Source organism: Anthonomus grandis, chromosome 12, assembly GCF_022605725.1.
Source record: "Anthonomus grandis grandis chromosome 12, icAntGran1.3, whole genome shotgun sequence".
Classification (NCBI taxonomy): Eukaryota; Metazoa; Arthropoda; class Insecta; order Coleoptera; family Curculionidae; genus Anthonomus; species Anthonomus grandis.
The window spans coordinates 22,448,207-22,471,089 of NC_065557.1; the positions used below are offsets into that span (position 1 = coordinate 22,448,207).

The 22,883-nt window shown below is 30.4% G+C and overlaps 1 protein-coding gene and 1 pseudogene across 1 annotated transcript in view; one reads left to right on the forward strand and one right to left on the reverse strand.

Annotated features, from left to right (window-relative positions):
* The window catches only part of LOC126743130 (uncharacterized), an 802,914-nt gene extending 782,541 nt beyond the window's left edge, over window positions 1–20,373 (reverse strand). Inside the window, exon 1 of the mRNA XM_050450098.1 lies at window positions 20,151–20,373. The gene's annotated coding sequence lies outside the window, so the exon portion shown is untranslated. The remainder of the gene's footprint in view (window positions 1–20,150) is intronic.
* On the forward strand, window positions 6,595–9,110 carry LOC126742826 (uncharacterized; annotated as a pseudogene).
* Window positions 20,374–22,883: the final 2,510 nt, after the last annotated feature.

The window sequence follows — 22,883 nt, forward strand, 5'->3', positions numbered from 1 at the left end:
GCATATTAAATAATTTATTTTTTATTTAAATATAAGGATATTAGGTCAAAAAATAAAAACAAGTGCAAAAGATATTGAATCAAAAATAAATTCCACCATTTTCTTTAAAGTTAAACCAAAATATTTTCGTTATTGGGTATCAGGAAAGGTGCTGTTATGTAAACAAAAAACGAAGAATAAATTCAGCTATATTTTTCTATTCCAGAAAATATGTTGTCATTTATCCACATACCGCGGCTTACTGTACTTTGCGAAAAAACTAACCTACACTGAGGTAGGTCAAGACATTGTTGGAAATTGGATTTTGAAAGTCTGACTGAAGATTAGTCTGGGTTATTCTCAGATTTGTTGCGAAAATTCGAAGCTTTAAGTATAAATAAAGGAATATTATTGCCTTTACAAGTTTTATTTTATTCGAATCTTGACCATTGAACTAAAAAATGTACAAATCTAACACCGTACATTCACCAGATCTTAAACGCTTTTTGATTTTACTTATAGTAGGAGGGAATGTTGAGATGGAATACTTGGTATATTTCTTAAGATGTATTAAATGTCTTAAATTTATAACTACATAGGTGAAGGCTGAATAGAACTTACACCTTGTGCTATTGGCTTTTATTTACCCGAACGGTTAACTCCACATGTAAATTTTATAGGTAGATTTTACGTTTTAATCAAATAAATGTTATTTGATGTTTCTTAAAATTCAAAATACATAATGGATATTAACTATTTTACGTAATATCCCTAATATAGTCATTCAGGAACCAATAACTATTTTTTATTTATAATTTTTAAATATAATTCGACATACTCTGGAAAAGTGGGAATTTAAGAGAAAATAATTCTTTAAATTTTAAGTATTGCTACATTATTAAAATTTTATATTTTACGTAATTTTTAGCAAATTATTTTATTTTAATTAACGTTGTGGTTATTTAATATGATTTTTATTATATAAGTTTCCTTCCTTTTTGTTGAAAATTATAATTCTATCAGCATTATAGTATGGTATAGAATAATTAATAAATCTAGTTAAAAATATATATTATATATATATATAAATAATTATTATTATAATAATTATTATATATATCTAGCAAACTAAAAATAAAAACTCGCTGAAAATAATTTCTATTAAACAGCGGAAGAAACAAAATAATTAAATGGCTAACTTATTTTGACTTACCCTTTCAACTCCACCCAACCTAACTTTGTAGCCTTAAAGCACAAGTAGGGATAAAATACGAGTATCTTAAATAAAACATTACCTAATTAATTTATTAATTTAAGGAATGTTTAATAACATATTTTTAAAACAGTCATTTCTATCTTAGCATTACTCTTAAACATTTCATACTGGTAATGATTTTCTTGAACTTTCTGGTTAGCCATGAAAAAAAATTGTGTAGATGATAGAAGTATAAAAAGTTCTGTTTTAGATATTGAGTTTAAGTAAGGAATTTTCATATTTCTATTTTTTTCGAAGGCAAAAGCGAGCCCGTAGAAGTAAAACATTAATGGCATTAAAATTATTATATTTTATTTTTATTTCGATACTAATTATACGAGAAATAGCATTTATCTGAAATCATGGTCTAATAAAAAAACTAACGTTTTTTGTATGTTTTTCAGTTCTATAGTAGTATTTATTAGAAAACGAGTCAAAAACCGCAATTACTAACTATTGCGAAAAAACAATCTTAACTTCCAAAGCACAAAAATACAGATTAAAAAATATACACAAAAAAATAAAATCATTAAAATAAAAAACCCTAATGCAGCAATTTTAAAAACCTACCTAAAAAAATGTAAGAACCTATTAAAATAATCTAATAAAATTAAGTTACATTTTCATTTCTACATTTGTATATATTTACATAAAAGTTAAAAATAATGAAAAATACGTTTTACGCAGATTCTTTTTTAAATTCAATTTTCATTCCCACTAAATAAAAATTAGCAGCAGAAGCCCATTGCAGATTATAGTATTAATATGCAGTGTGTCTTTTCTGTGTTAACCACTGTTTTGCAGTATATAATATTCATAGTAACTGTCTTAATATTTGAGTTTTATTTATTTAAAATTTTAAGTGTGTAACAACAGCCTAAGAACCACAAAAACACAATTTGATAAATTTTTACTTCAAGGAGTGATTACTCTAATTTCCAGATATAAGTTGAAGAAAAAAATAAATATTGGATAGACGAGTCCAGACGTGGTTAAGTAGGTTTAAATTCTAATGAGTCATTTACAATAATAATACAAACACTATTTAGGTAAATTTAAATGAATAAACCATAAATTTAAGACGTGTACCAAATACGCGAAATAGCCATTTTAAGCTAGCACATAAATAACCAAATGTCAAAATTCATTTCAGAATTTGCGTTTGCATTCAGCAAGCAAGCACTTCGACGTGAAATTGAGCGAAAGCTTGAGCACAATTTCAATGTAAATGGTTCCACTGTTACCCATATACCAACCTTTAATATATCAATTCGACTTTAAAGTGGAATTAAATGTAAAACTTTAAAAGAGCTTACGAGCTTTAAGAAAAGCAATAATTTATACCTTTCTTTATACTTTTTAGTTGTAGTTGTAGTTGCATTTTAAGGTTAAAATCAATATTTTCCCTTAGATAATTATAATTTTAAGAGAATAGCTTTAAATTACAAGAGATAAATGCAGAGGGATTGTAAAATCGCGTATAGATTATTTTATAGAACATAAGTGTATAACTTCAAAATTGTCACACTATGTTTTGTACAATAAAAATATCAATCAGAATACGTAATATAATAAGAGTTAGTTTAGTTTTTATAAAAAAATACTATGGATAATTTTCTGAATAGCGTTAAAATATAAAAACACGTTTAAACAGTTATATAGTATATGACAAAAAGCATCAACACCCAAAGAAAAGTGCGTGGTTTCAAAATTCCTTTCTCCGATTGTCAAGGTGCTTATATAGATCAAACGGGGCGTTATTTAAATACTAAATACTAAGGAAAACAGTTCACAAAAGAAGCGTTACGCCCGAAATAGGAGTACCCTAAAAAAGCTCTGGCAGAACATGCAGACCCAAAACCGACCCCAATTTAACATTCAACATTTTATGGTTCAAGAAATTTTAAATAATTACAAAAAATATTAATTTTAGAAATAATAGACATTACGAAATAGAAAAATAACGGTAACAAAAAACGCTGGCACTGACAACTCAAACACTCATATTTTAATTTAATAAATTTAATAATCTAGTGCTTCAAATTTATTTTATTTTTAACTTTTTATAATGTGAAAAAAGTATTTAAAAATTTAGTTTTTTGTCTTTTTCTAATATTTTAATCAATTAATAATACCTACCAAAAATAAACACTACATTGGGACAGCGTTTCTACTTGTATATGTATATGAGATATTTGTTTAAAGTAAAGTTGAAGAAGTGGATTATAAACCAATCTAGAGAGTATATTGAATATATCATAGACTATAAAAATAAATACATGTATACATGTTTTCACAAAATTACAAGCGGTAGTATAAATAAACTCTAATTTATTATAATTTATTTCTGATTTAGACCCAAAACCGTATTTTGACAGATATCCACTACCAACTCGGCTGTTATACTTCCAAGGCTTCATCAATTGTTTATTATATAATGATATCAGCTTAAAGATTGTTATTTAACTGTATTTTATCATTACTTTTTAGAGTAAAAACTCGAATAGCACATGTATCTTTTATCGTTATTAGTGTAATAAGTTTGATAGTACCAAATTAAGATTTTTTTTAGCTTTTTTATTTAAAAAACTACTTTGTTTAAATTATGGCTCTGTGTATTCATAAACCACTGACAAGGTGTTTGTGTATTTTGTTGAATAAACTTATTATAATTATTAATATAGGTATTTGAACTGCTTTTAACTGCTACGTTTTTGAAACAAAAAAGTTAAATCATAATTTTTTATATTTTTTCTTGTTGACTTATTATCTTCATTTTAATGTAGCATCCTTAAGAAGTCCTTATATTTAAGAAGAATATTTAAAATTTAAGAAGCTTGAAGTTTTATTTGACCCTAGATACAACTGAAACCTACAAATCCAAAATTATTTATTATTCCCTTTATTAAATTTTTGAGTCGTAAAGCTCCATATTTGCAATACAAAATATACTGCTATATTCTTTATTGGTTAAAAAATAAGTTTTTGAAGTTTCTATTTTTCCATGTGGACTTTGTCGGAGTAAATTAAGCCTTGGAAGGTCAAAATTTACTAGGGTGATTGAGTAATTTAATGAATGAATCATATTTTGTATTAAAGATATCAAAAATAATTACTAATAAATCACTTTATTATCAAGACATTATTATGCGAACTTATAAGCTAATTTTCTATTGTGCAATTACTAATATAAATTGAAGTAATGATTTTATTTGTAATTTACTGTATTTTAACATGTATCAACTATTATATCAAATATTTTCCTAAAAATTAAAAAAGATTAATGAAGTTTAACATCCTTAGTAAATAAAAAGAAATACTTAGTATAAACACTACAAAACAGGCAGTCTTTTTTTTTTGTTTTGACGTTACTCTAATCACATTTTTTTACGATTTTAAATTAAAAAAAGAGGAGACAGTATGTATTTCAATTCCGAATAATGATAGCAAAGGAAAAGATGTACATATCTATTTTGTTTTATAAAATCAATGACCCGTAATAAGAATTATGTCCTTTTCAATTTAAAATCTGGGTATACTATTTACAAAGGAAATATGTAGCTAAAATACAATATAGACTGAAGATGCAAATATTTTTTTGCAAAAGTTTTGCCAATTTAAAAAAGATTAGACTTTTATTTTGTGATCCCTAAACCCAGTAATATTACAAACCATAAAACCTTATTCGGATCGTTAAAATATTAACTTTCTCCTTTAAAAACTATTTATTATTTAACTCTGCTGCAATTTATTTTTAAGCTAATATAGCCATTAATAAGACTTTATTAAGTCCCAATATACTTTCTTGGTACTTTCGAGGCACATTTTGCGAAAATGGTTAAACTTGCCACGCATCTGCATATTTTTCTTATGAATGCTGGATAATCACTTCCCTATCTCTTATAATCATTTATCTACCTTTCTTTAAGTCTTTTATATACCATTCCACCAGGAGGTCAAAATAAGGTTTAGTTTTTAGGTTCCTAGCTATATTGTCCCTAATGCAATATATTATGTCTGTTATTAGGGTTTCTTCAAGCTTTAACAATTAACAGTTCTTATTGCAACTGAATTTCTTTTCAAGCTATAAGGCGGTAGGATATTTATGTTCATTAGGACCTAAGCAATCAGGCAGACCTTATTTTATATGAGAAGAAATTCGTACTATTGCATGCATATGTTGGGCGCAAATCCCGAAAACGGCCAATGGCCGTTTTTTTTTGCTCAATCTTAGGATTGGCTTAATTAAAACGACCAAAGCCCGAATTTTATTCCAATTTCGGGCTTTGATCTTGTCTCCAACCAGCCAAACCTAGGATTATGCAATTACGAAACGACTAAAGCTTAATAAATTCCGACAACACTGTGGCAAAAGATTTTGCACAGCGTCAGCGTCGCAGACCGTCGCACTGAGTGTCAGTCTGAGCCAATGCGTGAATCGCGTTAACACGTGTCTTAGTAGTGCGTTATGTCTTATATTTACGATGTCCGTTGTAAGTGAAGGAGAATTTAAATTGAAATTAAATGCCTATATCCAGGAAAGTAAACTAAATACATTCATGTTGACAACAGAAAAGTACAATGAATTATTATCCGATACAAAAGTTTCTTTAACTAAAAGAAGGCAGGGAGAGTTGCTTACATCATTAGATTATCGCAGAATTAAGAGATACGATATTTGAACCATCGGGGATGTAGCAAAACTTATAAAAAGCGAACTTCTAGTGAAGAAGACATAAAATATTTTTGCCATATAGATGAACTGTATGAAATTATTCATAAAGCCCACATTGATACGGGGCATAAAAGAACTCGGTGCATGGATAAAGAGCTTAAAAAAAAATACTGTAATTTTACCGGTGATATAATTGATATTTATTTGCGCTTATGTGAACAATGTCAGTTGAAGAAAAAACAGAAAGGAAAAGGGCTTGTGGTTAGACCAATTTTAAGCAATAACATGAACTCAAGAGGGCAAGTAGACCTTATATATATGCAAACAGAACCAGACGAAGACTACAAATTTATTTTAAATTATCAGGACCATCTGACAAAATGTGTGTTTCTATAACCTTTGAAATCTAAAAGAGCTGCAGAGGTAGCTTACAATCTTTTAGAGATTTTTTGTATAATAGGTGCTCCTCACATCCTCCAAAGTGACAATGGAAGAGAGTTTACAGCAGCTGTCATTAAGGAACTTGCTGATATGTTCGAAGCTAAAATAATTCACGGTAAACCGAGGCACTCTCAAAGCCAGGGAAGTGTAGAAAGGGCAATGTTTGCCCTTGTTCTGGACAAACCAGGATGTTCTTCCATCCAAGATACCAAAATGTCCAAACCAGGACATTTTGGTATCTTGGATGGCAGATAACAAGAGTACTAATTGGGCTAACGGATTGCGATTTGTTCAACTAAAAAAAAAACAGATCTTTTCATAGAGATATAAACAGAAGTCCGCATGAAGCTATGTTTGGGGTACCTATACGTAATGGCCTATTTGATTCAAAAGTAATATTTAATTTCTTTTCGTACAAAAAATAAACAAAACTTCATATAAGTAAATTACTGTTTATACAAGGTGTTTGAAGGGTGAGCCGCCAAACTTAAGGAAGAGGTAGAGCATCTGAAAAAAATGGAAAAACTCCTTATAAGGATTTGCCTGAAAATGCTTTATTATGGATATACAGGATGTTAAAGTTTAGCAAAAAGCTAAATTCCTGTAAATATATGCGTGGAATTGCTTCGTTCTCGAAATAAGTACAGGGTATGAAAGTTAGCTTTTCGTTAAACTTTAACACCCTGTATCTTCATAATAATACATTTAGAGGCAAATGCTTATAGGGAGTTTTTTCATTTTTTTTAAATGCTCTAAGTCCTCTTTAAGTGTGGCTACTCACCCTCCAAATCATGTATTATGTAGGCAGATTATTGACCAACATGTTTTTTTCAGTGTACGTGTACACCTGATATGTCATGTATGCTTTGCACTCGGCATGAAAAAATTACCGAAGCACGTAAAGTAACCTCCGTTGCTCAGAAAAGGCAGAGATCCAACAAAAAATTTGCTCCTGTTAGTATTGGGCAAAATGTTTTGGTTAGAATACTAGATGTAGACAGAGGACGAGCTGCACCAAGAAGGTGATGGCTGTTGTTATGGAATGGTAAGAAGACAGTAACCTCTATACGCTGGGAACATCATCAGGAGTACTTGGAAAATTATACGCAAGAAACGAGTTCCAAGTAGCTGATCATAGGTTCATAGACTTTTTTTTTTTTTTTTTATGGTAAACACAAGCACACGGGGAAAGTCCTATGTCACTCTTGGAGTGGTGCTTGCGCAAAGATATTTGTGGGCATTTATCTTGAATCGCTGCAGGTTGTATGCATCAGGAAATATGTGAGGTGGAAGCCCGTTCCACAAAGAAGATGTTCTCCAGATGAATGAGTCCCGATATCCAGACTCTTTGTCAGTTCTGGTTTGTCGATAAGACGAATAGCTCTCTTCTGTATAGAATCTAGCAGCTTTAAACTATGCTTGGGTGCAGAGCTCCAGACATGCGAGTAATACTCGAGGGAAGAGCGTATCTGAGCCTTATAAAGAGTCAGCAGCTGTTCTGGTGTATACAGTTTTTTCGTTTTGAAAAGCACTCCGAGTTTTTTGGAAGCTGCCCTGGCGATCTCGGCAACGTGGTCATGCCAGGACACACTGTTGGTGACTTCGACTTCTAGAAGATGTAAAGATGATTTCATTGGCAATGTTTTCCCTGCCATAACCAGCTCCGGTCCACCAAGGTTAGTCTTCATCGTAAATACTGCTGCCTGCGTTTTTTTAGCGTTAAAATTGACCAAATTGTTACGGCCCCACTCCAAGGTTGCTCTAATATCGTTGTTGGTTGAAGCTACTTGTTGCTACCTAAGATTCTAAGAAGTTGCGGCTGTCGTTGGTTTGGCGGACTTAAATGTGGAAATAAGTGTGCTATCGTCCGCAAAGCTGTAGATTGGATTGACAGTGGTTCCTAGCAAATCGTTGATATATATCAAGAAAGGGGTGGGGGATAGAATGCATCCTTGAGGGACTCCAGCGTTAATGTTAAATTTGTCGGAGAGGTGTCGATCGACGGCTACTCGGATTGTTCGTTGTTCAAAAAAACTTTTGATCCAATTCAATAATGAGTTTTGTATGCCGATTGAGGAGAGCTTGGTTAGTAGTCCCTTATGCCACACTCTCTCAAATGCCTTGGAAATGTCAAGAGCGACTGAGCAGGACTCGCCGTGCTTCTCCATGGCCTCCGTTCATAAGTGTGTGACGTAAGCCAGAAGATCGCCGGTGGATCTAAGCTTTCGGAAGCCGTATTGATGATCGCTGATTAGTCCAGATGATTCCAGATATCTTAACAGTTGTTGGTTGACTGCTTTCTCCATAATCTTCTATATTACTGGAACTAGTGCAATCGGGCGGTAATTGGAGGGCATCGTCTTCTTACCCTTTTTTGGGTACAGCTTGCACTTGAGCAGTTTTCCAGCTTGTAGGAAAATGAGCCCTGCTTATACGATGCCGTGAACAGTCTACATAAGGGAGGAGTCAATTCGTCTGCACAACGTTTTAGTACTAGGGCTGGAATTCCATCGGGTCCAGAAGCTTTGTTGGTGTCTACGCTTTTAAGAATTTTATTTATAATTGGGGAAACGAATGGTGAATGTTCCAGAAAAAAAATTAACGCTAAGAACTGTTGCTGCTGAAGATTCTCAATCAAAGGCAGGTTTTGTAAGATGTGGTTGTAAAAATAATTGCGCAAACAGAAGATGCAATTGTCTTAAAAAAGGAGTGAAATGCAACTCAAAATGCCACTCATCATTAAATTGCAGAAATAAATAATTAAAAAGAAATAATAATAAAACAATACATGTATTTGTTTTTTTTAGTTCATATACATAATCATGTTTCTTTGATATAGAAGTTTATACAGTTTATGTTTACTAATTATTTCTTTTTTTTTTAAGTAGCCATGTGTTATGTAGGTATCATGTTTATACGTACGAAAAAATAAATTGTGCCTTGCACGATAACCTCTATATAAATATTTTTATGACAAAAAATTTTTTCGGACTTGTCATAGCCTTTGTAAAATTTTTCTTTTTTAATAAAATCTAAATTAAAACAAATATGCATAACGTTTTGCACTTAAAAAAGAGGGATTGGTTTTTAAAACGTTACATACATTTATATTGATTTGCTAAAACAAGATGTACAAGTACGTCAAGCTTTGTTTATATCCTAATTATCCAATCTTAGGTTTGGCTGTTTAGAGAAAGCCAAAGCCCGACATTAAAATGAAATTCGGGCTTTGGCCGTTTTAGATAATCCGATCCTAAGATTGAACAAAAAAAAACGGCCATTGGCCGTTTTCGGGCTTTGCGCCCGAAGAAATATATCTCAAGAATTTTATTTCTTACTTTATTAATCTTTTTATTTACTTTATTTAATTTTATTAATTGATGGCTGGTATGACGTTTTTTAAATCTTATTATATGGTGTGTTTTTTACCTGTCTTTTGTTGAGGCATGCTAATAAGTTTATTATTAGATTGTAAAAAGTTTTGTTGATAAAATTGTTGTTGTTGTATGTTTGAGGCAGTAAAGCATATTTTGACTTTTCTTTTTAAAGCGGTCTTCCAAATTCTTCAGAAACTGCTCAGCATTTGTTCTCTTATATGCGTAATACCATGTATATTTTATGGATCGTGAGCATAACGTTTTCTCAAGATCCATAGAATCACATAAAATTTAGCTGTGCGCCATAAATATTTTTTTAGCTTAGCATATTCAATATAATTTATATTTCATTTTAGACTTTACAATTTCTCTTTCAATTATTTTATTTAATTTAGTTATTTATTTATTGAATAGGCCACAAATAAAAGAGAAAATAATAGTTTGTAACAAAAGACTTGAATAAAATTATCTAAATAATGAAATGATAGATAGGATACGAATTCGGTTTTTTAAAAACGATAAACTAATTTAATTGTATAAAATTAAAAAAGTTTATTAAAACATTTTTTTTGCAGCAGAATATAAAAATTATTTCTAGTGTAATGTAAACTACAGTGATACGTATCTCTATTGCTTTCTGTCACGTCATATTTCGACGTTATAATTATGTCATATTTCGACTGTCAACTTAAATATTGCACTTTTATTGAAATTACCGACAAACCAAAGAAATAAAATCATTTGTCTCACAAAACAAAGTAAATTTTTTATAATTGTGAAAATCAAGAATCAGATCCACTTAAATTATGCAACATTATATTTTTTAATTTTAAAAATGTTATTGATACCAAATAAATCTCCTACAATAAGTAAGTCTATAAACGCTTGAAATTCGATCAAATCATCGACCTTATTAAATATGATTTTTTAAATGTTTTTATTTAGATAAGTCAATGTAAATAATTTAAAAAAAAGATGGTTTATACCGTGAAAACGCTCTATAGACAAGTTTTAACACTGTTTTAATATTATATTAAATAAATATAATCCGACCCCTTCTGCCAAACCTAATGTCCATAAAAGATTTACTGATTTTTGGTTTGAAATATAATGAAAGCTGCCGTAAAACATTTAAAAAATATATTATTTTAACAATGCCCGGAATTTATATATTTTAATTATTGTTGTACATATATAAAAATCAAGAACGTTTCTCCAAAGTGGGTAAGTGACTTTAATAAATATAGTGTTAGACGTAAGGATGCCCTTTATCTGCCAAAATTTAACTTTGTTTATTTTAAAATGACCCCCTTTTATGAAGGAATTAGCTTATTTAATCAACTGATTGCTACGTAAAAATTAATAGATAACTTCAATATATTTAAAAATAAACTAAACTGGCTTATTATAAGTTCTATGGTCTATGATATCAACGAATTTAGCAACATGCTGAAAATCACTCCTGCCTAGTCAGTGTCTGTACTTTGTTTGTTAGTACTTTTGTAGATATCATAGTTTGTAAGTTTTATATGTGTGTAATTATGCTTTTTTATAACAGTTTTTCTCTTTTAAATAAGATCAGTAAATTATTAAATCATTAATGAAGGGTTAGTAGAATGGATTACATTGTGTTTCTACATTACTATGCAAACCGGTGAAATTTTTATATATTAGCTTTAGTTATAATATTGAAATATTTTTCCATTTAATTAGTTAATGTATCTGTATATGTAACTCTCCTACACCGACACAAAGATCTAAAGAAGTAAATATTTCATCGCATTAAGATTTTCTGTACATATTAGATTTTTTTTTAACTTGCTTCAGAGATAATTCTTTCAAAAAAAATTTTGCATGTAACAAAGGTGCAAACCAGTTATTTATAATTATAAAATAAATTATATTTGTATACAGGGTGTCCCAAAAGAGAACGTCCAAATGAAAGAAGTTGATATTTGCAATTAAAACAACCATATATATTATTATCCGATTGTTGATGTTATTACCGTTTCTCTGATTTTTATTAAAATCACTTTACGTATCATGTTCAAAATTTTTAGCAAGAATATCGTATTATTATTTGCTTGTTATTTAGCGTGAGTCTGGTCCTGTGCACCGTCGTAAATATGATTTGGATGCGTAATAGTTTCTTTCAGTAGTAAGAAAAATTAATTTCTTAATATGTTTAATTTTTTCATACAAATTATTTTCGTTTTAAGGGAAGCTGGCAGAAACAAGTTTACTACAAAAAGTTAATAACCATCAGGAAAAGTTACTTATTTAATGAGGATTCTCATATATGGTAAAAAAACTTTCAGATAAGTGATACAAGTCTTTTTTGTTTGACATTTTTTCAAAAGGCACTTAATTCTAAATAATGTAAAAAAGTTAATTCAAAATAATGCTTGTCTTATTTGTCTTCGAAGTTCTACTTCATTCTGGCTTTTAGTAATGAAAATAACCTCTTTTAAATATCTCTCCAGAAAAAGTCTATGGGGTTCAGGTCAAGTGAGCGTGACGGCTATTGAACGTTTCCTCCCCTTCCAATCCATCAATTATTAAAAGTAGTATAGAAATATTGCTTTACGATTGGGGCAGAATAAGGAGGAGCTCCATCGTATTGCAGCCACATGTCTTAACGTGTTGCGAGAGATACGTCTTTAAGTGAATTATTCCATTTATGTTCCTAGTAGCTCAAATGGTCCAACTAATTTGCCTTCAATGATCCCCTCCTATAGATTGACTGAAAACTCACGCTGAAAACCGATTATTGCTCACTAGGATAGGTTAGGATTTTCCAATAATATAATTTGTGAATATGAAATATCCCCATTCTTTTAAATCTGATTTACTGTTTAAATCTGAGTTACTCCACAAAATTTTAAAAAAAGTAAAGGCCTCGTCTATTATGATCCAGCATTTCCCGACAAAACCAAATCCTTTTTTCATAGTGGCTAAAAGTGCTTTAAACATGTTGCACATGATAAGGATATAACAGATTCCTCTGTCAAGTTCGATAAATTGTTGATTTAAAAAGTCTCGAACGTCTTGATATGTGATAAACATTTGTTATTGGATTCTATGTTGCAATATCCACTAAAAACTCCAAAATCCACCGAAATAACTTAAAGTGTAAGAAATCTGACAGAAGATACATAACCAAGACGAAATTGTTGATAAAACACGAAGCGACTAAGTATTTACACGACACAGCAATGGTATGTTGTATTTAAAAAATAATTTGAAAAAGAATGTTTATTTTTCTTATCTCAAAATATTTGATCATATGAGAATCTGTATTAAATAAGGTAACTTTTTTTGATGGCTGTTCATTTTCATAGTACTTTATAGCAGCATTAATTTAAACGTAAAAATGTGTATATAAAAATTAAACGCGTCGAACAATAATTTTCAATTTCTAAGTAGTGACAACAGTAACTATGCATCCAATTAATAAATAATAAATAAATAAATATGTCTTTATTTGGTATCAAATGCACATTACATTACATTTACCCAAAAAGGCCAAGATTAGCTAAAGCTACTTTTATCTCTTAACCCTAATAATAATAATTATAAATGTTTTGACAAACAAGCAGTAATAGTAATATAAAAATTAACCAAAGAACAAATTGAGAGAAAAAAATTAATTAAATACATTTGTAAGTCCGCAGAAAACAAAAAACTAATTGTGCAATTATTCCTCCAAGAACAAAGTTTAATAATCATTTTTAAAGCGAGATATTGGAATTGAAAAATTAGGTCTAAATCGATTATAAATTGTTACGGCAATGTAAGTATAACTACGTGAGAAAAGAGCTGTGCTATGGTGTGGCAATGTCAGAGTATTATGTCTTATATCTCTATCATGAATCGCATTTCTTAAAATTAATTTATTTAACAGATATTTTGGCTTTTGGTTTCTATGGAGCTGATACATAAATGTAAGAAAATGAAACTTAAAAAGAAGTGACATTTTTAGCCACTGCAATCGATAGATATACAGGGTGTCCCGTAAATAGTGGTCCAAATGAAAACTCCTAATTGATTGGACTATTTCCAATCAGAATAATCCAACATAGCTCTAACGAAAGTGTTACGGTTTTCGAGATATTTTGATTTTTGCGAAATTTTAAGAAATACCTACCTGTAATCAGTTTTTTTATAGTGTGTCACTAAATGAAAAAAAAAATCACAATTCTTCGGTTGGATATTATTTACCGATAGATGCGCTTTATGATGCGTATTAAAATTTTTCAGTTATACAAATATTTTTCACAGGAAAAATTTTTGAAATTGCAATATCGGATTTTTTTTTCTTTTCAAAAAGTTTGAAGTCCTATGACGCAATAAAATAATAATAGAATCTTGGTGCCCATTAGCGTAAAAACTTATTTATTCCATGCCGTATTAAAGACAAAAACTTTTTGATATTTTTGTTAACCTCAAAAAAAAAATGGTTGTTTTAATGCCGAAAGAACTATTTTGTGAAAAAAAAATCGTTTTTTTTTCGATGTAAATTAATTCGGTTTATTTGTGTTTTACAATTTTACAAAAGGTGTTCAAAATGGCCACCACCTGCTGCTATACACGCCTGCCTACACCTTCTTATAAAGGATCGCTTAATCCGTTGAGCGTGGCCAGCTCTATTTATCTCTTGAGCAGCAGTTTGGATGCGTTCGCGCAGATTTTCAATGTTTTGTATGGGTCTCCTGTATACTATTTCTTTGAGGCATCCCCAGTAAAAAAAATCAAGAGGATTTAGGTCAGGTGACCGTGGGGGCCACAGTATAGGTCCTAGACGTCCGATCCATCGGTTAGGGTAGGATTTATTTAAAAAATTTCTAACTTGCACACCGTAGTGCGCAGGACATCCGTCGTGTTGCAGCCACATATTTCTGCGAATGTCTAAAGGAACAGTTTCCAAAAGGATGGGGAGAATATTTTGCAAAAAATGGAGATAATATTCAGCATTGAGATTTTGCGGCAACTCAAACGGTCCTATAATTTCACCATTAATAAACAATCCCTGTCCACAAATTGATTTTAAATTGGTATTTCGATTTATCTTCTCTATTCATATGTGGATTTTCCAATTGCCAGCTATGTAAATTATGGAGATTCAAAAATCCATCTTTGCGGCAGGTTGATTCGTCGCCCCACAAGATATTTTTAAACCAATTTCCATCTCACATCCTTCTCAACATCGTACGACAAAAATCTACATAGTTCATAGTCTCTTGGTTCGAGAGTCTGAACGAGAGTCTGCACATGATACTGATGGAACCCATAAGTTCGTTTTAAAATTTTTTGAACTCTACTTTTGGATATGCCTGTACGTTGTTCTATGGCACGTACCGAGGTACTGGGATCCGCATCTCTCTCCTCCAAAACTTCCTCTTCTCCTTCTAAATGCGGCCTACATTCACGAGCGCCACCTACGCCTTTTCCAGAAAATCTTCCTTCGAGCAATGCAGCATGCACCCTAATAAAAACTCGGTGGTCTGGATGACGAGTGTTAGGGTACCTTTCTCTGTATAATTTAGAGGCTGCCCTGGCGTTTCCTTCACACAAGCCGTAAATGAAGTGCATATTTGCATACTCAAGTGATGTGTATTGCGCCATACTAACAACTAGAGGTATTAAAAAACTTTAAGCTTAAGTTAGTGCCAAGTTGTCATCGGTGACAATTTTAATATCGGTGTCATAGGTCATGAAGAAATATAAGTAGGTTATTAGATGGGCAACTGCCTATGTACGGGCTTGGCTGTTGTACTCGTGGCGCCCTTCAGCGTCCGGAAAATCCACATATTAATAGAAAAGATAAATCGCAATACCAATTTAAAATCAATTTGTGGACAGGGATTATTAATGGTAAAATTATAGGACCGTTTGAGTTGCCGCAAAATCTCAATGCTGAATATTATCTCCATTTTTTGCAAAATATTCTCCCCATCCTTTTGTAAAATTGCAAAACACAAATAAACCGAATTAATTTACATCGAAAAAAAAAACGATTTTTTTTTCACAAAATAGTTCTTTCGGCATTAAAACAACCATTTTTTTTGAGGTTAACAAAAAATTCAAAAAGGTTTTGTCTTTAATACGGCATGGAATAAATAAGTTTTTACGCTAATGGGCACCAAGATTCTATTATTATTTTATTGCTTATTGCTTATACTATTATTTATTTTCACAAAATAGTTCTTTCGGCATTAAAACAACCATTTTTTTTGAGGTTAACAAAAAATTCAAAAAGGTTTTGTCTTTAATACGGCATGGAATAAATAAGTTTTTACGCTAATGGGCACCAAGATTCTATTATTATTTTATTGCGTCATAGGACTTCAAACTTTTTGAAAAGAAAAAAAAATCCGATATTGCAATTTCAAAAATTTTTCCTGTGAAAAATATTTGCATAACTGAAAAATTTTAATACGCATCATAAAGCGCATCTATCGGTAAATAATATCCAACCGAAGAAATTGTGATTTTTTTTTCATTTAGTGACACACCATAAAAAAACTGATTACAGGTAGACATTTCTTAAAATTTCGCAAAAATCAAAATATCTCGAAAACCGTAACACTTTCGTTAGAGCTATGTTGGATTATTCTGATTGGAAATAGTCCAATCTATTAGGAGTTTTCATTTAGACCATTATTTACGGGACACCCTGTATATGGACACATGATCAAATTTTCTTAAATTACACACAAATCAACAACACGTATTTTGTACACGTTGCAGTTTCTGCTGAGTTATTTTATCAAGACAAGGATTGTAAACGATAAAACAGTAATTTAAAATGGATAACATTAACGATACTGAGAGTTTTTTTCTTGTCTTAAAATTTAAAATATGTTTGTTAGCATAGAGCAAATGCATACGCAAATACCACCTCTGCAAGACAGCACTAATATGTCCTTGGAATCTTAAAGAAGAATCAATAGTTAAACCTCTCAGCAAAAGCCAAGGGGTTATTATCATATTGAATGTATATCATGTTTCAACGTTAGCACAACGATTTTTATTGGGAAAAAGTAAAACTTTAGTCTTATTGGCATTAATATTAAGATTGTGTTCTTTCGAGTAGCGCAATATTAAATTTAGATCTCTATTTATACTTTCATAAGTCTGTTCTATATCATCTGGATCGAAATAATGAATTAACTGAGTATCGTCAACGTTCTGGTATACCTCAGAGCTCTTTACGACTAAAGGAAGATCCGAAGTATATAGCAAGAATAAAAGAGGGCCCAGAATCGATCCTTGAGGAACTTCCGAAATTATGTGATTTGAATCGGAGTAATTGTTATTGACACGTATTCGTTTAGTACAATTCCAGAGATAGGCCTTAAAAAAAGAAAGGACAACTTCATTGCAACCATAAAACTTTAATTTGGCGACTAACAAGTCATGATCGATTACATCGAAAGCCTTTGAATAATTTAAGACAACTAATCATATTAACACTTATGAAAAGGTACACTCTTCAGCAAGCAATATTTGAAGCAAACATCAGGCAAAAACGTGAGAATAATCTTTTTAAAAAAATTTTATAGAATGCATGGCGCTATTTTTATAAAAAACATAAAAACGCTATTAACTTTTCAACCACCAACAAACAACTTCTGGGACACATTATACTATAGTAGAAAACAAAACTGAATATTTGCTGCATATTCCTAATATTATCTAATAAATTTACGTCTAATATTTTTCTTGAAAATAGCTCTAATGACAATTGAGATAGAAAAACGGATCGCCATGAAATATTTAAGAAAGACCAAATATTATATAATTGGAATAAAGAAGAAAACTTGTCAATCAGAATTCTGTCGAAGAAATTTTACCAAATAATACAAAAATATTTAAATAAAGTATTTTATCAAAGTGCCTTCTCATCGAACAAAATTGAATTTGGCTTGTGAAGTGTTATTGAGTTGGCGGCTTGCCGAACATCAAAAAGTATCAAATGGGTAAGGAAGGAATAAAATCGTAGTACACATTATTTTTTACGGCAGGAAACAAAAAAGGGAACAAACAAAAAATTTCACATTTTTACGGTACAAGTACAATATGTAGCTATATTGAGTGATTTTAAAAGATCGCTTATTTGTTTAACTTTTTTATATATTTTTTAAATTTAAAAATTATATTGTTCAATTACTTTTTAATTAAGATCTATAATAGATTTTATCTTCATTAAAATTGTAACTATGGTATCAAGTTCCGATAACGTAAATCGTTTACCGTAAGAAGGTTTTGTATTCCGAACGATCTTTACAAGCATACCGAAGAGTACTTGTGTTCGCCGCAGATTGGATCAAATACGACGTGATGAATGATATCAAATCATGAGGTATTTATTATATATCGTAACTGGCCATAACGCTATAAAATTAAGCTTTTGGTAGGACTTAATAGATTCCTTTTTTGAAAAAATTATTAAACCATTTTGTGTAATATTTTCTTTACTCACAAATAAACTTTTATAGATTTTTTTAACGTTTAAATTTTGTCGTTTTTAGGTTTTTTGGTTTATTTTTTTTTGTTTGTCTCGTAATTGACTAAGGGTGGTTTTAACCGATATCTGTTATCTAAAAATGTTTATTTTTAATTTAGTTTCTTTTGAATCGAGGCTTGGTGTTTTTCGTTTTAGTTACATTAAGGTCTCAAAAAAAAGTTCTTCTCTTCAGTTGTTTATAAAGTGTAGTGGAAACTTTATAAAGTAAAATTTGAAAATAAACAATATTTAATAAAAGCGAAGTTAGTCAAGGCAATTAGGCAGAGAATTGCATAGATAAAATGTTCAATGTGAATTGCTGAAAGAATATCACATAAATATTTTCGTTTATAAGAAGGTATCCAAATAATTTAAAATTTTTTTCAGTAAGCTGTTTTTTTAATATTTTTATTTTTATAATAGATCTGACGTGCAAGAAAAGCAACACTAAACTGTAAGTCTCTTCACCAACAAAGCCAAATGTGTAAAACATAATTGGATAAATTAATGTGATTTTATTGGATACTTTATATATTAATAGAACTTTAAATTCCACATAAAAATAAATCTAAGCATATTTTATATACAATGTCCTATATTTTTACGTCGAACTATTTTTAAGGTACTTTAAATTCTATGTAAAAAACTTCGTTTGCAGGTGATCAAAAAATTTTAATTTGATTAACTTTTTATTTAATGGCGGTTTTTATTATTAAGTTGGGCTGAATTTCTAAAAGAAGAGTACCAAATTTACTAGTTGTTGCATCATACTTAACAAGCAATAATACAACATGAACATTCCTCAGTAATTCAGAACATATTTTGTTCGTAAAAAATAATTGGTCCTTGTTGACAATTTCTGACTTACAATCGCAACTAAAAGTTGGCTCCATAATTTTTTTGAGTTAAATTATGATGTGGCTTGCAAGAGTGACAGTGTACACGTAGATCTAATAAAATACGAGAAGAGATTTGTATAACGTGTATGTATTCTCGATCAACTAATAGCAAAGCTCTTTCGGATATAACTTAAGAATTTTAGTAAAATTATCGAACTTAAGGGTCACAATTTGACAGAAAATCCTCTCCCTAAAGGGTTGAAAACATAAAATATCACAAAACACATTATTTAAACAAACATACGTCAAAATTTAAAATTACAAAAATTATATAATTTAAAAGTTTAAACATAGAAAACAATAACCACCAGTTAAAAGACTACATATGTATACAGATACAGAAAGTATTCTTTCAGATGAAAAATATATATGAAAAATATATCCACTTTATTATACCAATATTACAAATTATACTTATTATTTATATTCAAATTATACAAATATCTTCTTGCATTTTATTATGATGTGAGTTCTGGGGAGACAACTTGATTAAAGTAACACGATAAGTAAACCAATAGATGCTTTCATTTTTTGCTTCTTTTCCAAGTTTCTTTATTTTAAGCAAAACTTTTATTCCATTATTGCAATCATTTAAACATTTTCCCATATCCGAAGCTGAATATAGTAATTCAGCTGCACGAAGAATTGTAAAAAGTTTAGATTTATGATATTTGCTATTTTTAAGTTTTTACATTCGATTAAATTTATATGTTATTTTTTCAAACCAGAAATTTCTTTTAAATATTTGTCAGAACAGCAACAGTTTAATTAAAAAAATGCTTTCGTTTATTATTACGCAATCAAAATAGGCACATAAGTTTAATTAACTGTATCTAAGTATCGTTATTCCTATTATTACTATTATCAGTAGACTGTCTTTATGAAAAAACCGAAATATATAATTTTATATAGACCAAATATAATACCACGAAGTATTTTACGCAAAACCCGCTAATTATGAGTTTTACTATAACATTTTTAGTTAGAAATATATAACCATCATATTTCGTATTACCTTGTAACATTGATGGCTACATGATATTAAAATAACGACGAGCTTCGAAATTAACCCATTTTTCTAAAAACACTTAAAAAACTTAATTATCCTGTGACTAGAAACGTTTGCACTCCATTTTACTCGCATCCATTTTTAAGAGTAAAAAACTCTCAACTTTCTAGCTACGTTACTACAATCTTAGAGAAACACGTGAAAGTCGCGAAATTAGTATACCGCGAAACGCCACTCTGTCTGCCGGCGCCGAGAGACTGTCGATCTGAGTCTCGAGACGGAACCTAAATGGCATGCGCGGTATCCCAAACGGAACAATTGCGTCCATCTGGCAAAGGACCAGAGAGAGTCTAAAGTATAAATTCAATCAAAACCATATAATTTCTGAATAGCAAAAGCAAGCGCGAAAAATGGAGATAGTTTGTAACATTAGCCTAGCCGAAAAAATTATATTTATATCGGTGTATTTTGTATTGATTTACTAACAAACGAGTCATGTGACGAATAATTTATTATTAATCGACAGAGGTGAATTGCTAATATATCCCAGGATCAGGATTTTAAGCAGACTATATTTTTATTAAGTTACCATTGTTTTAGTTTCAATTATGGCCCCAAACAAATTAGCCTTACCAGATTAGCTTTGGATCTTTCTTGTTTATCCAATATGCAGGTCCTTACTTAATTTAATAGTATTGCTGCGATATTTTATAATACATAATACATATGCATATACAATACATATACATATAATCTGAATGATAGGTTCCTTTTTTCATTGTGCACTTTCAGTATTATCTACACATTGCTTAGATATTACCTTTGTGTTTGTATGCTTTTGCTATCTGATATCAGGATTATTTTATATAAAAATGAATTTTTTTTGCACGTTCTAAGGCTACGAGGATTTTAATGTGAAATCCGATACTAGCCTAACTACTTAGAAAAGGTTTGGATTTCTTGCTCTACATGTACTCTGTCCGTCTTGTGAACTATAGCAGTTCAGTCTCGCGCTGTCCTCCGAATAATGTGTAGTTCGGTTGGTGGTTCTGTCCTTGAAACTTAGCAGCAAAGGATTTCAAACTGATGTTAATATAGTATTTATAGTAAACTCCAAACCACTGCATGTGATAATAGTATAAAAACAAAGTGTTTTACGAAATGAAAAGTCTTCTATTAGATGTGAAAGACCTTTTCACCTTTTGATTAAAAGGTGAGTGAACAAGAGAGAAATCTCCCAACCTCTCTCCAACACTTAACATTCTCTCAAAAACCAATATCAGACTTGTTGAGTCAGATGACGATTATCCCAGGGTCGAGGCTGAGAGTCTTTTTTTCCGCGTCGTAAAAATGAAGCGGTTCGTGAGAAAGCTAACTACACTTTCAGCAACATGGAGCTCCGCCGCATTATTTTCGGCCAGTGCAAGAGTGATTGAGTAACAGACTCTCTAACCAATGGATTGGTAGAAGGAAGAATAGCCTGCTAGGTCACCAGACTTAACGCCGTTAGATTTTTTTATGGTGGCATATAAAAACGGTTGTTTATAAAACTCTGATAAACACACAAAGCCTGATAATATTGACGACTTAAAAAGAAGAATTACAGAGGCATGAAGGGCTCTTCCAGAAATGGTAATTTAAAATGTTCGGGAAGAATTTGAGAATAGACGTTATTTTTGTTTGGAGAACACTTTGAATACCTCATAAACTAAATGTGTGAATAAAATAAATTTTAAGGGTGCTTTTGTAAAAATGTACCATTATTAAAACAACTTTTTCAGTTATAATTGTAACGACTATGCAATAGTTTATTAAAAATAATATTAACCTAAAAAGACATAGTTGGTAAATAATCTTAGCTTTAATGTAATTAAAATACTTACAGGAATAATGTCTAATAATAAGTAATTTACAACGTTTAAATAACTCTATCTTGGCAACGCAGCACTCAAATTTAAAAAATAAAGTGCCAAAATGTAAAGAAGTTGTTTTAAATAGGGTATCACTCAACGCCTATTGTCATTTAAGATTTTCGAGAGGGAGGTGCTGGGGGGTAGGGGGTCGAAAGAAGTGATTTCTACATAAAAATTTATCAAAATCTAACCCTTTTTGAGATAATAGGGGTGGGAAGTTTTCAAATTGACACAATGTATAGTGTCTGATAGGATCTTTTAACTAAAGGTAAAATAGAGACTACTAATATTATATTTTAAAATGCGAGTTCAATATTGGGCGTTTTTTTTATGATAGTATTTCTTCCACTTTCAGAAATTCCTTTGTTGTAGGAAAACTTTATTTGTTTTACTGATTCGCGTTCTGTGAACAAAGAAACCAGTTTATTAATATTAAAATTGGTAAAAATTCTATTCGCAAAAAAATTAGGATAATTGTTTTGCTTCAGTAAATTCTTAATTAGTGTTTTATCGTCTTTATGAAATTCCGAACTACTAATATGAGTCTGTAAAGTAAACCTTTGACTATTGCAGACTTGTGGATTGTGATATGAGAAGAGAAAAGAAGAGAACAGATAGTTATCTCTCAGAAGCAGTAGGTTTATTATACCACTTGGAAGAAATTATACCAGTGTTGTTATGAATGAAAATAATAGCTAAAAACTATATTTTGTTATAATGGTCTAACTAATAAAGAAAGTTGGAAAGAAAAGGTGGTGAAAATTTTCTTGGAGACATGCTAAATCGTATCATCCACGTATAACTTTATAAATTTCAATCCAAATGG